Below are 14,979 nucleotides of genomic sequence, written 5' to 3' on the forward strand. Positions count from 1 at the left end.
TTCGTCCTAGCGTCGACCTTTCTCCTCTGCCTAGCGCCGGACAACATTGCCATTGTGAGCCGAGCCCCTTCCTTGTTGATCGCCGGCTGCTATCTTTCCTCTGCCGGCGCCCCTTTTTGGTGTCTCCTTACCTTCCTCCGATCACAGCCGATCTCCGACGCCACTGACCGTCGTCTCTTTCTACTCTAGGTCTGGTCCCTGGGCATCAACCGAAGCTTCCCTTTCCCCTTGCGCCAAGTAGTAGCGCTTCTGCCCTAGATTGGGTCCACGACCGTCGGCGCCTCTTCCCGGTGCCTCTTTCTTTCCAAGCAGTGAGGTGAGCAGTTTATCCTAGTTAATTTCTTGGAATTTCAATCATGATTAGATCAAGTAAATTCCTGGTGGTGTATCTGGTTTCCAGTAGCAATTAACCTTTGTTGGCAGCAACAACCCTAATTTGGCAGCAACTTTGTGTTTCCAGCAGCAGGAACGGCTGTGGAACTTGAGGTAAGGGTTTGATGTGTGATTGAATTGGTAAGGAGTAGGGAATTGTATCATTGTTATAGATGCTGTGTTGTTTGGATTACTGTTATGATTTTTGAGTTCCATTCTAATCTGGACACTAAAATGTAGGGTATTTGGTTTAGAGAGTAGCACCATTTACCTCGTTTCAGTCAGGTTTACTGGCTGCAGGTTGTCTCCGGTTGTGGATTCACACAGGGGCTGAACTTGAGGTAAGATTCGTTTAGCTTCAAATTTATACAGTAAGGGTTCATTTCTGTATTGGCTTGATTAGCTAGTCATTGTAAAGGGGAGGTGTTTGGGATTAGGATTTTTGTGGATTTAACAGTGCTTAGTCAATGATGGCATTGGTTATCAGACTTGGTAAGTAGCAGTTGATTTGGATGGCTCTATGTATGTTGATTAAGAGAGAATTAGCTGTGAAGGAATTATTGGATTAAATGGAATTAAAACATGATTTCCTAATCAAATTGGGATTGAGTTTTGGAGTTGAGCTAGTTGTTGTATATGTAATTAGCTAAACCATATATCGTATTAATTGCAGGATGTTGATTTGAGACGAGCATCTTGACATCGGATTGGACCGGATACGATCCTCTTATCGGAGGCGGGTACCTTGACTTATCTTTTTGATCTGTCATGTTGATATGTCTAATAGGTTATAGCCTTTAATAATAATTATGTTCGTCCTTGTTTCGGTACGTCACTACTGGATACCTGTTACATGCTTGTTTGCTCACCTGATATGCATTTTATGCTAGTACCCACATGATTATATATATTTATATGCTCAGAGAGGTAGTGACATACCATGCTTGTTATGTTCAGGACTTAGGTTTTTGATATCCTATCTGACCTGTGTATTTTAGATCTTCGTATTTGACTATCGGTATTACGGTACTCATTTTATATATATGGATATGGTTATGCTGATCAGTTTATTGCTATGCTTAGTCTCATGCATCATGATTGCATGCTGCGCGATTGTCGGCTCCACTATGGTTGAGCACATCGCCAATAACATGTACTGCATACACCACCAATCATGGATTAGTGGTCAAGCAGGTGTGTGGCAGTTCTGCTGTTTGGCTCCGTTGGTCAAGTGACCAAGCATGGTAGCCGACAGACAGTTCCGCTCTGTTTGGCTCCGCTGGCATTTAGTGTAGCAGCGTGTTAGCCGACAGACGGTGGACTCTGTTTGGCTCCGTTGGTCAGGTGACTCAGCGTGATAGCCGGTAGAGATACCTCCCCGTCATCGTGTACCGTGAGATGAGAGCATTGAGCTCCCCCATTTACGATTTGGGGTCAGAGGACAGGAGTACTCCGACAGCATCCCGTCCACTCAGTCACTCATCAGGTGTAGTGATGGTAGAGTGCACGGTTGTCACAGTCCTACTCACTCGGTCTCACAATTGTGTGTGAGATGATTGACTGGCGTCAGGGGTGACCAGGACGCATCATTGGCATCATACGCATTTATGCATTTACTTATTGTGTTTGCTGCACTTATATGCTGCATTTGGATGGATGCATATGTTTGACATGCATACAGGATTTATGACACTTCCGGTCTGACGACTTGATTATTCTGATAGGTGGCCCTGGTGAGTACAGTACTCTTCAACTTTTTCTATTATGCATTACCTTCTTTTGTTCAGGAGACTGTATTCCATAGTTATTACTATTTGTTATAGTTTACTATACATGTCAACTGGTATCTGCTGAGTTGTTGAACTCACGCCCATGGACACTATCTTTTTCAAGTACCAAGTTATTTATGGTGTCGCTTGGAGTATCCTGTCTGCTGGTCCCCACGTCACATCAGAAGACTTATCGGTTTCACTTATGTTTTGTTTGTTTATGTATCAGTTTGTTTAGCTCTGTACTACGGTTTTGTTTTTGGAGTGTTGATGTTGTTATGTGGTATTTTGTATTGGTTGTTGGTTGTGTAAGCCTAGCCGGCTAGCAGTTTTGGGTTTTGGTTTGTATTTGGTTTCTGTCATTTTCAGTGTGGTTGTGTATATATTCCAGCCGCATGTGGCTGATGTATATTGTGAATCTAGAAAGTTTCAGATTGTCCGCCGTACAATAGTGGTGCTGCCGAAATTTCTTCGGACAGGGACTTTCCCGGGGCGTGACACGAACGATGCAGATGGGGCCATCCAGCGACGTCGATCTGAAGAATTAGAAGGTGAGGAAAGGAGTCGGCAAGGGTGATCGACAGTAGAGAAGAGGGGGGCAAAGGTACGACCTTGTTGAACCAGATCCTGCGGGCGGACTGGATTGCGTGGTGGAGGTCAGAAAACGGCGAGGCAGAGGCACGCTCCTTGGCGAAATGCTTGCTGTCGCAGCACCGTAGCACATCCTCCTCCGTCCACGAAAAAGACGCCATCTTTCGTAGATCTAGGAAGGGGAATAGGGAGATGAGGCTGAGAGAGATGGTCAGACGGTCAGCAGCAAGGAGAAAAGTGGTGGTGGCGTGATGTGAGCTCGAGTGTCGTGCTACGGGAGCTTATCAAATTACAATTAAAGTTATCGAACCCTTCTACACTAAAGTAGTATAGAGCTGACTCGGGTCGTCTCCCAAAGAATGTAACGATAGGATGATAACTTCAGGATTGGTTATGGCTTGGATTTTTTATATGAAACTGGGGATTTGGATTTTGAATTTTGAACTACGATATGAAATAACAAACAAGTATGAAATTTAACCTAAGGAACAAAAGAACAATGCAAGTATAAAATCTAATCATAATTAATGAAAGACATCCTGTCTATCCATTAATAGTAATTTCATAGTGCATTGTCACTCTACGCTACGATTTCATCATTAATGAATTAAACTACGGAATGAAATAGAAAAGCATTAAATGAACCTAACCTAATAAATGAAAGACAGTACAGGTAAGGAAACCTAGTCTAACTTAAACTATGATTGCAAGGAAATTAAAGACAATAAAAAATAAGCAACTAGAGAAATTAAGCACAGAACGTAATTAACCTTATCTAATTGCAAGTAAATGAAGACATAACATAAGAGAACCATGCATCATTCAATTAACAAAGCGTTGCAAGAATCAAAACTAAGAAAATACAAAACTAGGATGACAAAGATGGTTGGGGCATTTCAACAAACACTTGATGAGCATTCAGTAAACTAAGCAAAGTACGTGCAAATTTAAAACAGGGAAGAACAGCTTAGTACAAGCATGCATCAACCAACTAAAAGAAACGTCAATTACATCAAATCTTCAACCATGCAAATCACAGAATCAACAATAGGAGAATAAACTTGCTGTTCGGACTTGGTGGAACGAAGAGGCTGCTGTTCGGGATCTGATGAAGGCGGAGCTGTGAGGTTCTGTCCAGGTCTGTTGGAGAAGAGCTGTTGTTGGGAAAAGGGCAGGGATGGCCGGAAGGTGAAGAATCTCACCGGAGAACCCCTCCGGTGAGGTGGATGATCGGAGCCGAAGCTTGCCGCCTGGAATGGCTTGCCGTCGTTGCTGCCCTAGCCCGCACACCGCTGGAAATCCCGAAGAGGAAGTGTGGCTGTGGATAGGAGATGACCGCGGGAGGTGAGGGACAAGCTCCGGTCGGCGGCAGTGAATCAGGAGAAGTGGTCGCCGGCCGTCGGTGCCCTAGCTCTGTCGCGAGGAAGAAACGCGCACAATGATCTGCCAAACGGTTTGAGAGAAAGCTTTGGGGATTTTATTTCTCCAGATTTGATCCGACGATCCTGATCAATTCAGATTTGATAGAACAGTTGAGATCAAATCTGAATAAATGGTCGAGATCAATTAGAACTCATTAAATGGTCAGGATGGCTAGAACAAGATGAGCGGCTCAGATCATTCCAGATCTACACAGATTGGCCAGAATCAATCAGATCTTGATGAACGACTAGAATTAATCATATCTGAATTTTTCATTTAATTTGCTTCCGATTTGATCCAATGGCTCAGATCTCTTCAGATTGGACTTCTCATTAACTCAAGCCTTTATGTTCATTTTGGTTCAACTTGAGCTCAATCCCTACAAAAATAAAAGTGCACAATTATAAGTAGAAATCCATAAAAATAGGAAGCATTATAACAAAACTCAAAATGTGAATCTAACTCAATAAATATGATAAGAATCAACAATTAATCATATGAAAGATTAAAATATGAAAATTAAGGGCAGAAATAATGCATCAAAATGCTAATTATCATGGCGCTGCGACGATATATGGTGGACGGCGCGATAAAAGTTTAGGTTTAGGTTTGGAGGGAAGAGTGAAGTGTTACAAATTTCGGCTAAGTATTGGTGGGAATATTAAATTATTTTATTTTATCATAGACACCGGATTTTAAAAACTGTTGTTAAAATCGGTGTCTATTAACGGAAAAAATGTGCTCATAGACATCGGCTAAAAAAACTGATGTCTATGAGCGAAAATCTGCGCTCATAGACATCGATTTTTAAAAAAATATGTGTAAAATACTCAAAAACATCGGTTTTTACTTAAAATCGTTGTTGTTCCACCGATGTCTATGAGGGTTTTTCTTGTAGTGCTTGGATTATCAATTCTTTGATTGTAAACCAAGTAAAAAAGATCTGTCTCTTCCTTCTTTCCTGTTAATTAGTTTATCATTAAACATGTGTGCCTTAATTTAATTTAAAAAGTTAAGAAAGATTTATTTTTAATTTCAGGTAATTCATGTCACCCGTAAGGGACCAACAATGATAATCTGAGTTAAAGTTAGAAAATATGTAAAAATAAATAGCAATAAAAATTGATATAAGAGAAAAAAAACTAAGTAAATTCTGATTTATTCTTATGAGCATTTTAGGGTCAAGATTTTTAAATTTTCAATTTTACCTTTAGGTTTTCTTATTTAGCCTTTACCCTCCCCATTTGACATTCACAAAAAATTATGCACATAAGTAAGTATTAGCAAATAACGAGGATGTAGAAAAATTAAAACACATAAGTATATCAAGCAACAAATTTTTCAAAGGTAAAGTGTCTTAAAAACTTGCAAGTCTATTTAAGGGAGGAGTTAATGATAAAAAAATTTTCAAAATTTTGCAACAAATTTTCAAAATTATGAAAATTAAATTTTTCAAAAAAAATTTGCAAGGATAAACTTTGCAAGAATTTTGCAAATTATTTTTCAAGACAAATTTCAAAACACTTTTCAAAAGTAATTTTTAAAGTTTAATTTTTTCTAAGCAACTTTTGAAAAGAGTTTTTCAAATTATTTGTCAAAATAGATATTTGAAAAGTGTAAAAGTAATTTCTAAGGTATTGTTCTAACTATTTTCAAATATTTTCAAAGTATTTCTTAAAGAACAAAAATAAACTTTGCAAAAAATTTTGCAAACCCTTTCTCAAAATGATTTGTAGAGCAAAGTTCACAAAGTAGTTTTTAAAGTAAATTTTCAAAGCAAATTTTGTAAAGTAATTTTCAAAATAATTTCTAAAACATCTTTCAACATATTTTCAAATGAGTTTTCAAAGCAATTTTGAAGTATTTATTACTTTTCAAAACATTTTTCAAAACATCTTCAAAGCATTTTGGAAGCATTTGCAAGATGAGTTTCAAAAAAGTTTCGAAAAAATTTGCAAATCAACCATTAAAATAAAATTGAAAGTAATTTTCAAATATCCTCCCCCTTTACCTGATATTACTTTAAAAATAATATTCATCTATAAATTTTTCTTAAATGTCTAATCTTTAGTTATTAACTAATTTTCAAAAGATAATAGCGTTCACTTACTTAGTCAAGTTAAGTAATAATTTTACTTACCACCTACTCTGGTGGAGCATGTCAAGTCATCTATTTTAACTAAGTTATTATAAAATTGGGCACATAAGTCTAAATTTACTGAATGACAATAGTAAACTAATCTATCTACTTATAATAGTCTATAACTTCTATAATTAGGGTACAATAATAGAAAAAGAACGTTCTACTTAGATATCTATATTTTAATGCAACATATGTACAATCCAAAAAATCAAGCCTAAGGCGCTCAGTAGGGAATCTAACATCGACAGAGGGGACACTGTTGGAACTAGCATGGGAGGGAATAACATTTTGTCGCTTTCTAAAGTAATATATACATGTAAATATTCAAGAAAAATATACAAATTTAAAGAAATAATTAGATAGATCGAGTTATAGTATATCTAGGAGGCATGTTTGTTGTTTGGGAGGTGAATAGAAGAGAAAGAGGTGTAAAAAAATGGCTGGAAGGTACCTTCAAAGAAAGTCTCTATTTGCTGTTAAAATCCAGGTTGAAGACGCCTTCAGTCCAACGGAAGGTAACTTCCATGGGTTATGGAGGGTGTCTTCAACCACATTGAAGGCGCCTTCACTAGATTGAGTGAGAGTTTGCTGCCCTTCTATGGGGCGCCTCTGATTGTATTAGAGGCGCCTTTGATACCAAGTTTTTTTTAAGTTAAAGTTTAAATTTTAATTTGATTTTAATTTTATTATATATTTTTTAAAGTTAAGTTTAAATTTTAATTTGATTTTAATTTTAATATATATTTTTTAAAGTTAAGTTTAAATTTTAATTTGATTTTAATTTTAATATATTTTTTAAAGTTAAGTTTAAATTTAATTTTAATATAATTTTAAGTTAAGTTTAAATTTAATATTTTTTTAAGTTAAGTTTAAATTTTAATTTTAATTTAATTTAATTTTTTTTTATTTTATTTTAAATATTTTTTAAATTAAGGTTAAATTTTAATTTGATTTTAATTAAAAATTTTATTTTATTTTTATTTTTATTTTATTGATCTAATCGTCTCACCTAGTGTAAGTTTTCAGACAAAGGTATCTTATCATTTTCTGAGATGAGTTAAATTAGATTTTTAGGGGTTCATTTAACTTGGGTTAAATTCAAGTTTAGTTTTGGGTTAATCAAGCAGTCATTTTTTGAATAAATTTTTAGGTTATGGTGAGTCGCATGGATATCATTAGAGTAACCACATGCTTCGAGATTTTTCAAATAGTCCTGCTAAAAAAACTTAGTATAAAACTTTGGTTTAATTAATTTAAATTGGTAAGGGGTAGATTCGGTTAGTTCCACTAAGCTAAATGCACCAGGTAGAACACATATGATTCTTCCCAAACATGCATAGACAGAGCTTCCCTAACCTACTATCTGTTAGTACCCCAAGGTAGTTTTAATGTGTTCAAACAAGTTAAGTTAGGTCTCGTTGTGTTTAATCCTGTGTCTAAGTGTGCAAGAACTTAGGAGCACAAGAAGTTGAGTGAAAGACGCAACTAGCGAGAAGGACGACACAGGAGAGAGCTGACATGTAATGACCCAAAATTCCTCATTACGAGTTCTAATAGTGGTTAAAAATATTTGAAAATGCTATAGAAATATTCTAGAGATTTTAAGACATTTTTAGAGTATTTTTATGCAATTTTTGGAGGACGTTTGGTATTTTTACTAAACGAAAGAAGTTTCAAAAAAAAAATGTCCAAGCCAAGATTCAAACCCACGAACTCCAGCCCAACCCAAACCTTAAGCGAATCCGGCTAGCCAAGTGCCCAAGCAGGCATTGCTGATTAAAAGGAGAACAAAATTTATTTAAGCAGTAGTTAGGAAATAGAAAATAAATGGGAATAAAAGGATCAATGAGGAATCGAACCCGCGACCTCTGACCCGGTCAGAGGTTTCAGCAAAACGCGGCTAGCCAAGTGTTCAAGCGGGTATTTCGTGATAAGAAGGGAAGTGAAATAATCTTAAGCCATAACAGAATACCCTAGTTATAAAGAGAGAACTTAGGGATTATTTTCTCCCGAACCAAATCTTCTCCTCTCTTCTCCTCTCGCGGCGTCGTTCTCCCTTCAGGCGAAAACGAAAGGGGAGTTAGGGCATTGTCTTCCGACGGCCGGCCAAGGTTCTCCGAGGGGTTTTCTCCACCTCCTTAATATCTTCTAGTCGAGGAGAAGCTATGAGCACGAAGAGGAGCCGGAAAACTCGAGTTATCCGAACCCTAGAAGCTTTCTTTCCGGCTGTGAGTACAAGAACACATGGTAAGTTGCTACTCACCTGCGGTAAGAGTTGTTTCGAATTGATTTAGGGTTGTTTCAAGTTTGATTTGGGGTTTAAGAGGAGTTCAAGGAAATTCCTTCTGCTTTGAATTTCTGCCGCAGTATGTTTTGCCCTAAAGTCTTCTGTTGCCTTATGAAAGTTTTGGTTGTGAACATGTTTACATGGAACTTTAATCTCAGCAGGGTATAGTTTTGTTGTGCTAAGCATTGGAGATGAAATAAGCCTTATAGGGGTTTAAAATTCCAACAGGTTTCAATTTATGTTTGCTGATTTTGTGAATTACTGCTGTTAACTTTGTAGTATTAGTGTTTTATCTCGCTTCCATGTATAAGAATGGGTTTCTTTAATGAGTAATGTAGTAAGGTTGTTTGTGCCTATTAGACTTTTATCTAAAGGACTTATAGGAATGAACAATCCGGTTCTGTGAAGTTTGATTTGCTTTAGAGATTATAGTGCAGAAATTTATTAGCTAAGAATGTAGAATTTCGAGTAGCATGTTATGTAGATTCTTAGTTAAGCTTTGTATTGGCAGTAGGCTTGTATCATATTCATGTAGCAGTGCAGATTTTTCAATTTGTAGTAGTGCAGATTTTTCAATTTGTAGTAGTGTAGATTTTTGCATTTTGTAGTAGTGCAGATTTGATTAAGCTTATAGTGCATAATTTTGATTAAGCTTATAGTGCAAAATTTTGATTAAGTTTATATTGCAGAATTTTGATTAAGTCTGTAGGCAGATTTGATTAAGATTGTATGCAGATTTAGTTTTAGTGCAGTTTTAATAAGTATTTCAGTACAGTTTTACTAAGTATTTCCATGCAATTCTGTTAAGCATTTCAGTGCAATGTTAATAAGCATTTTAGTGCTGTTTTGTATGAGACATCCTTTTAATAGAGGTATTAACAAGTATAAGAAAGATAAAGTATAAGAAAGAAAAAGGCCAAGGCCTTAAGTAGATCCCAAAGTCAAGACTTTAGGGATTTTGGCACACGAGGTGCTTGTTAAAATGCCAAGGCATTTAAAGAAGAAGTAATTAAGATAATAAGATATTTTACTTTGAAGAGGCTAGTACCCGACTTCCAAGGTTGTCGTTAAACAAATCCAGGTGTCCAATTCCAAGATCTTGACCCTGGTAGACCAAGGTCTGCTCTTTTAGAATTGGTGGCTCGCTACCCCAACCTATTAGGGAATGCACATAAGATGGTACTACGTCTGGGCCCAAGAGAAGTTGATTATTATTTTGAAGTATTAAAGTATAAGTTTTAAACAAGTGAAATAAAAGAATAAGTTTTAAACAAGTGAAATAAAAGAATAAGTTTAGAACAAATGAAATAAGTTTCACTTTGTTTTAAAATCAGCAAGTTTAGTTTTCTTTTATGCTAGCATGTTATTTAGATTAGCTTACTGTTATTTGCTATTAGAAGAGCATGAGCAGCTTTACATGTTTAGCATTTCAGTATGTTTGATTCCTTTGTTATTAGATGAGCATGAGTAGTATCTTCTTTTGAGCATTCAGTTTTAGATTTCTTTCAGCTTATATGCATACTCGAGTTTTTGTGAGTTAGATAGCGCTTACTAAGCAATTTTGCTTATAGATTACATTTCCTCTTACTACAGATAAAGGAAAGGAAAAGCTATAGTCAAGGAAAGCGACAAGGAGGTGCGGATGGATGTGTGATGCTTGGACTATAGAAGCCTTGGGACTTAGTTTAAGAATTTGTTTAGATTAATTCTTTATTTAGGTTGATAAGAAAATTTTGGAGTTAGAAGTTGTATTTCATTATGTTTCCGCTATTCATTACTTGCATGATCTGATTTTATTAAACTGCGTGGTGATGTTATTTCTTTTGTGTATGTATGCTCCATATAGTCACCGGTACAGAGGAGATACTGTCGAAATTTTTCTGTAGGAACTTCTCTGGGGGCATGACAAAGTTGAGTATTACTAATATTAGCATAAGTAACACTAGTAAGTAGAGTTAATAGTTAAGTAACGGTCACCTTAGAGAGTAGTAAGGAAGGTGGGTCGTTACATGACGGGTTTGGTGTGGTTGAGGGACGAGGTGTTGTAGAAGAGTACACCGGCGGACGAGAAGGGAGCGTGCAGTGTTTCCGAGGGATGAGAAGTCGGAGCGGAAGATTGCTCGAGGAGTAAAAGACACAACTGCTCGAGGAACGAAAATATGTGGAAGAGTACGCTGGCGGACGAGAAGGAAGCAAACAGTGATTCCGATGGACGATAAGCCGGAGCAGAAGTTTGCTCGAGAAGGCCAGAAGTTGGGTTCAGGTGAGCCCTGTTCCAAATGGTCGAAATCACCCAAGCGAGTGAAGCCGAAGCGGAAGACTCGGACCGAGGTGAACGGAACTAAAGAGGGAGGCGGGGACCAAAAATTAGCAAAGGGCATATTTTTGGCCCCGGGGCGCCTCGACTAGATCGGGGCGCCCGTACTAGACCGGGGCGCCCGAACCAGTTTAGGGCGCCCGGAACCCGAATTTGATCCACAGCGATGTGACATTGGAACGTTACATTGGGGATAGATTTATATCCCATTTCAGGCGCCTCGAATGCTTCTAAGCGCCCCGAGCAGGGCTATATAAGCAGCCTTGCTCCCAGAAGCTAAACAGAACAAGAATTACAAAGTAACAACACTTATGCTTGAGTTTGTCTGAGTTTAGCTTTCTGATTCTATGTACTCATTGTTGAAAGAGGCTTCTCTGCCCAGAGGAGATTTTTAATGTGCTTTTTCATCTATCTTGGATTAACAACCTCCCCTGTTGTAACCAAGTAAATCTGTTGAGCCTCATTTTTTTAGTTTATTATTATTTCTATGTTTATGCAAGTGTTTTAATTAAGTTATAAGTTTGATAAAGGTCTTTTTGTTTTATTTTTATGCAGGGGCTATTCATCCCCCCTCTAGCCGGCCGCCAAGGGTCCTAACAAGTAGTATCAGAGCCAGGACGCTTTTGGAGGACAAATCGCCGATCGAAGCAAAGATGATGGTCAGAGCTAGCATCTAACCACCAGTATTCGAGGGGGTGTTCACTCTTTGGAAACGTCAAATGGAGCTTTATTTTAAAATCGATTTTAATATTTATCTAACAATTAAGTATGGTTTGATATGCCCAAAAGCAAAGAAGGAGAAGAACTTGAGGAGCACCAATGGACTGAGGAACAACGTAATGATTTTATTGCAAATGGTAAGGCTGAGTCCTGCCTTCTGAGTGTTCTACCTGCCCAGGACCTTGACAGAGTTGGAAAATACAAGAGTGCAAAAGAACTTTAGGAAAAGTTCTTAAAGCTCTGCGAAGAACCAAAAGTAGCCAAATTAAACTCCTCGATGAACTCCAAGTCGTCATCAGAAGCAGAAAATGAGAAAATTGCTAAAATTACTCTCATAGCTAAGTACCTACTTGAAGATAAAGAAAGTTCTTCAGAAATGAGCATTGAGAGCATCAATGAAGGGGGAGCAACGTCGGAGGAAAATAGCTCTATAGGGGGAGCATCAGAAGTCGACGAGGTAAGTCAAGTATGGTCTCTACCTCCTGACTAATTATTAAATTTGATAAAAATATTGTCGAAAGATTCTTGTAAATAAGAAACAAAAAATGGAAAACTATTAATAGAGAATAATGAGTTAAAAGGAACTCTAGCAACAACTTGTCGATTAGAAGATTTCGACAAGCTAAAAACAGAAAATGAAATGTTAAAGGAATATATACAAACTTTAAAAATTTCTGCATGTTCAAAATTATCTACTTCGAATTTTAGAAACTATTATAGACAAAAATGGAAATTTAAATACCACAATGGACAAATTAGAAAATTATCAAAAACCTAAAAATATTCTTGTTAATACAGTAGAAAGGAATCTATTTTGGATTCCAAGATCATGCTTGTGTTTTTTTTTGCATATTGAATTTTTTAAACTACAAAATTCCTTTTGATTTTAATTATTATTCAAAATTAACTTGATCCCAATTTTTTTGAGAAGGAGGAATTCAATATTCATCCATAGAAAGATCTCAATAGTTTAATTTTGTTATTCAAAATTTTCAAGAGTTATCCCTGCTAAAAAATTTTCTGAAAAGTTTTTGATTATTCATCTAAATACTACTTTTTTAAGAATTTTTAAAACTATAAATCTTGAAAATAGATTTTCTTTTGTCAAAATGCATGCTCTATACATTTTTAAGAAAATATTTCAAGATTTTCAAAATTGTTTTAAGGCTTTCAATTTCGATTTATTTTCTCTTAGAATTGTGTTTAAGATTGACCAAATTTTTTAAGTCATTTTAACCTTATTCAGAATTTTGTTTGTTAAATGACTTTAAATTCTTGACAAGTTACCCTTAGACTTTTGAAGTACCCCACTTTTTTATATGATCAAAAGGGGAGAAGGGAAGATTTAGTCTAGGGGGAGATAGTTTAAAACTTTTTCTAATTTTTGCACTTTATTACAAAATTTATTGCTTTTACTTTATGTTAATTTATCCTAACTTAACTTGGGTTGCTCACATCAAAAAGGGAAAGATTGTTGGTACCCCAAGGTAGTTTGATATGATCAAATAAGTTAAGTTAGGTCCTGTTATGTTTAACCCTGTGTCTAAGTGTGCAAGAACTTAAGAGCACAGGAAGTCGAGCGAAAGATGCAACTAGCGAGAAGGACGACACAAGAGAGAGCTGACGGGCTTGGTGCATCTAAGGGACGATGTGCTGCAGAAGAGTAGACCGGCGGACGAGAAGGGAGTGTGCGGTGCTTCCGTGGGACGAGAAGCCAGAGCGGAAGATTGCTCGAGGAGCAAAAGACGCAACTATTCGAGGGATGAAAAGCTCTGGAAGAGTACGTTGCTAGATAAGAAGGAAGCAAGCAGCGATTTTGAGGGACAAGAAGCTGGAGCAGAAGTTTGCTCGAGAAGGCCAGAAGTTGGGTTCAAGTGAGCTCTATTCTTCGCCCAGAGGAGATTTTTAGTACGCTTTTTCATCTACCTTGAATTAACAACCTCTCTGGTTGTAATCAAGTAAATCTGTTGAGCCTTGTCGTTTTAGTTTATTATTATTTCTATGTTTATACAAGTGTTTTAATTAAGTTATAAGTTCGAGAAAGGTCTTTTTATTTTATTTTTGTGTAAGGGCTATTCACCCCCCCCCTCTAACCAGCCACCAAGGGTCCTAACACTATCATCCCAAACTTCTCTAGTACTGTTTACTGTTAGAGTGTATACTAAAAGCCTAGCTTTTGTAAACATTTATTTTGAAATAAAGAATCACATTGATCAAAATGTCTACATTTATATGCTAAATGTAGTTGTTTAATTAATTTATATTGTAGATAACATGATGTGTGGTGTCACACACAGAAGGTTATGTTATCGGTTCTTTATAAATTATAAATAGTAGCTCACGACTGAGATGGAAAGGAACAAACCATTGGAATAGTCGTAGTGTAATTAGGTATTGGTTTATCTTGACTAATAAATTACACTAGTACACTCTAAGTGTATTGAGCAGGACCATTTAAAGTAAGTTCTTTTTATACTGACTTAATAAAAGAACAACACCTTAGTTATTCTGCAAGTGTGTGCTCTTAATCCTAACATAATAACAAGCACATATATTTAGTATTTATTTCTTTAATTTATCAAAGGGTGAGATTTAGCTCGATAAATCAAAAGGCCCGATAAGTTGGGAAATGATATTACTTATAGTGTGTGTTGTTGATTATAGAAGGAAATTGTGTCCTAGCAATCTAGGTTGATAATGTCCCCAAGAGGAGCTCATAAGGATTGTCATGTTAAACCCTGCAGGTGGACTTAGTCCGACGTGACGATAAGGTTGAGTGGTACTACTCTTGGACTAAGATATTAATTAAAGTGAGTTGTCAGTAACTCAATTAATTAGTGGACATTCGACATCTTAAACACAGGGAGACTAACACACTCATAATAAAAAGGAGCCCAAAATGTAATTCAAGATTGGTGCGGTAGTTCAATAATAATTCTTTAGTAGTATGAATTATTATTGATAAAATTAAGTTGGGTGTTCGGGGTGAACATGAGAAGCTTAATTTCATCGAGAGACCAAAACCAATTCCTCCTCTCGGCCCCTATCGTAGCCTCTTGTATATAGAGATTTATACCAACCACATACCCACTTCTTACCCACCTTTATACCCATCCTAAAGGGGGCTGGCCAAGCAAGCTTGGAATTCAAGCTTGGGTCGGCCAAGTAAAGAGGATGAGTTAAGTGGTGTGGCCGGCCCTAGCTTGAACTCAAGCTTGGTGTGGCCGGCCACATCATATTAAAAGAATTTTAATTTTTTAAAATCTTTTCTTATGTGGATATCATGGTTTTAAAAGAGAGAGTTTAAATTTTAAATATTTCCTTTTATAGTTTTTTACAAAAGATTAAGTGAAAGATT

This window comes from Zingiber officinale, chromosome 4A (genome assembly GCF_018446385.1).
Source record: "Zingiber officinale cultivar Zhangliang chromosome 4A, Zo_v1.1, whole genome shotgun sequence".
Lineage (NCBI taxonomy): Eukaryota > Viridiplantae > Streptophyta > Magnoliopsida > Zingiberales > Zingiberaceae > Zingiber > Zingiber officinale.